At 34.3% G+C, this 3,434-nt stretch overlaps 1 pseudogene; it reads right to left on the reverse strand.

Annotated features, from left to right (window-relative positions):
* Nucleotides 1-298: 298 nt before the first annotated feature.
* Nucleotides 299-396, reverse strand: LOC118630319 (annotated as a pseudogene).
* Between the last annotated feature and the right edge of the window lie 3,038 nt (nucleotides 397-3,434).

Below are 3,434 nucleotides of genomic sequence, written 5' to 3' on the forward strand. Positions count from 1 at the left end.
AGTGTGGCTCTAGATATATACTAGAAGTTGACAAGGTTTTCCATTAATTTAAATGTTAGTTTCCCCTTGTCTGTCGAAAGGACTACTAGGAGTTTGGCAGAGAATTCGTTGGAGTCCTGCCAACCCTGACAGAGGCCCATATTGGGGATCTACTTCAAGGGTAAATATGAGGGTATCTACAAGGGTGCTAACATGGCAGACTTTTGTTTATGGGCGTGTAGTTTCTTCAGAGTGGAAAGGCAATTCACTAAGAGGATTACTTGACTGAGTACTTAAGTGAAGGAGGATAGAGAGGAGGAGTAGTCTCGGTCTTTTTTTTTTTTTAAGAATTCTTCTTGTGCAGGGGTCATGCTAATCTTCTCTGTATCATTCCAATTTTAGTATGTGTTCCATGTCTTTAATTTTTCATTGGCCTTTTGCAATCTTTCAACAAAGTTATTTTGAAATCTTGAAGACTTTTGGAGGCTTCTGCATGCCAATTAAAATGGGTATCCCATTCTGTTTGTTTGATTTTGGAGTCTCTGACTTCAAGTGCACATCTTAAATGGGCTATCTTGTCTAATTGAAACATTCTTCATGTTGGCCATTGTAATTCTACATTGTCTTAGTGAGATTTTTGCCATTTTTGTAGATATGTGTAGTGTTTAGGAGCACAGATCATAGCTATAAAACAAGCAGTTTTGCTGGAAGATGGCATGCTCAGTTATTTGAAACTTGAGGATCTCATTTCTTTAGCTAAGCCAAATTAATATCCAAGAGGGATGTGAATTTTGTGGCGTTTTACACTGTACTTTTCTAACAGAAAGTTTCTGGAGGTTGGCCAGAGACCTAGTATAAAATCTAACTTGTCCTGTGACCAACTTATCTAGCATGTGAGTCATAAAATTAAGTGACAAGCACTCTAACAGCTTTTAAATGCTCAATCCATGGCCAGCAAATTTGCGGCTTTGGCTTCTGAGATTCTCATGAACAATAGATTTATATTGTTCCTTTACCCCATGTGCCATTAACAGAAACCAACAGTAACCAAAGAAATGGAACTGGGGACACCAGCAATAATCAGAGAGATATAGTTTAGACTGGTCATAAGAAGGTACATACCATAAGCAGTATCTAACATGGAATGTGAACTGAAAAGGAAGACCCCAGTAAATGAGGACTTCAAACTGAGCCAAGGTTTAGGGACTTGAATTTCAGGTGGAACCATGTATCATCTCAAGGTAACCTGAAAAGCCCTGGATTGGGACTGCAAACTAACCAAGGGCTAAGAACTGCTGCTCTGTTAGAGCCTCCTATCAGTCTAGACTGATCCATTCACCCTGGACTGGAAAGCCAATGAGACGAGGAGCTCAAAGCAAAAAAAATTACTGTATCATAAGGTTGATATTTGTTCACATTTTTAGGAAAGTACTAGATTCCCAAAGCAATTTCATTATTTTAGCCTCTTGTCACCAATATGTCAGAGTCTGGTTGCTCCATGTCTTCACCAACACTTAGTATTTTCTTTTTCTTTCAGTTTTCTACTGGTATTAGAGTATAATCTCATTAATTTGAATTTCCATGGTAATAAATGATGTTGAGCAGTTTTTCATATGCGTATTGTCCATTCACATATCCTATTTCATGAGGTGTCTATGCAAGCCATTTTTCAGTTTTGGGTGTGTGTCCATGGAGAGATTATTATTATTATTTTTTTATTAGTCAGTTGTAGGGATGCTTTGGATATTCTAGATTTGAGTGAGATATATGAAGCAAAAAATATTTTCTCTCATTTTGAAAGGAATTTGTTTATTTTATCTAAATTGCTAAATTTATCAGCGTAGAGGGTTCACAGTATCCTTTTATAACATTTTTGAAGTCTGTAGAATCTATAGAATGTTAGTATTAGGAATCTGTGCTTTTTGCTCTTTTTCTTGATGAATCTTAAGAATTTTTTAAATCAATTTTATTAGTTTTTTCAAGGAACGAATTGTTGACTTCATTGATTTTCTGTATTGATAACTATTTCACTGATTTCTGTATTTCTTTTTGTTTTTACCAGTTCTGATCTATTTCCTTTGAATTTACTCTGTTTTTGCTTTTCTCACTTCTTAGGATATAAGTATACCTTACATCTGTCTTCTTTTCTTCTCTAGACAGTTGAAGACATAAAATTTCCTCTAAGAATGCTTTAGTTGACCTGGCCAGTGTGGCTCATTGGTTGAGCATTGTCCCATGCACCAAGGGGTCACTGGTTCCATTCCTGGCCAGGGCACATGCCCAGGCTTCAAGCTTGATCCTCAGCAGGAGGCATGCAGGAGGTGGCCAATCTATGTTTCTCTGTCACAGATGTTTCTATTTCTCTCTCTCTCTCCCTTCCTCTATCTCTAAAATCAATTAAAAAAAAAAAAAAGAATGCTTTAGCTGCATTCGATGCTTCAGCTATGTTTCATAGCTTTTGTTTTTAATCACAGCTATATTTCTGAATCTCCTGATAAAAATTTTCACTGTATGGCTTTAATTATAGCATTGATATTTAAAATACATAACTTGGTGATGCTTCCAGGGCACTGGCAAATAGCTCTTTTAAAATAGTCTGAAACAGTTAGCATATTTTTCTGGTAAAGAAGTTTTTGTTGTGAGAAAATGATCATATTTTTTAGCCTCATTTAAAAGACAACTGTATATTGGAAAATAACAAGTCACCAAGTTACATGTGAACTTTATAACCTATTATAATTTTTCCTGGTAAACTAGAAGCTGCCCATTAATATAGGACCCAATTCAAAGGAAGAGAGTAAAAAACCAAGTCAAAATTAATTTTAGAAGCTATCATCTATTAATGTTAGTCAACATTTTTATTAGATTTTCCTATGATTAATCCTTTTAAAATATCAACATGTGTTTATTTTAATTGATTCAAACTGAAATGTAAGGCGATTTTTGTCTTCAAGCTTTTCCTTCAATTATTTCAGTTATTATTCAATATTCTGAGAATCACTGCTCAATTATAAAACAATTAGGCACACATTTAATGCAGCCAAACTAATTTGTTGAACTGATATTTGAGAACTTCTCAACCAAGGTATTAACAACACTTTTTCATCTTTCTGTACTTCACAGCTTATCTATTTGATTATTTAAATGGAAATCTCTTGAGAAAAACAAACAGTCTTAATTCAGTACCAACAGAGTTGAGGCCAGTGAAATAGTAAATAAAGAATATAGAATATCAATGAAGTCAACAATTTGTTCCTTGAAAAGACTAATAAAATTGATAGAAATCTTAAGATTCATCAAGAAAAAGAGAAAAAAAAAAGTATAGATTTCTAATACCAACATTCAATTAAGGGTTGTAACTATAGATTCTACAGATCTCAAAAAGATGATAAAAGGAACTGTGAATCCTCTATGCTGATAAAGTTAGCAATTTAGATGAAATATGTCCTTCCACC

Source organism: Molossus molossus, unplaced genomic scaffold (assembly GCF_014108415.1).
Source record: "Molossus molossus isolate mMolMol1 unplaced genomic scaffold, mMolMol1.p scaffold_m16_p_14, whole genome shotgun sequence".
NCBI classification, from domain to species: Eukaryota; Metazoa; Chordata; class Mammalia; order Chiroptera; family Molossidae; genus Molossus; species Molossus molossus.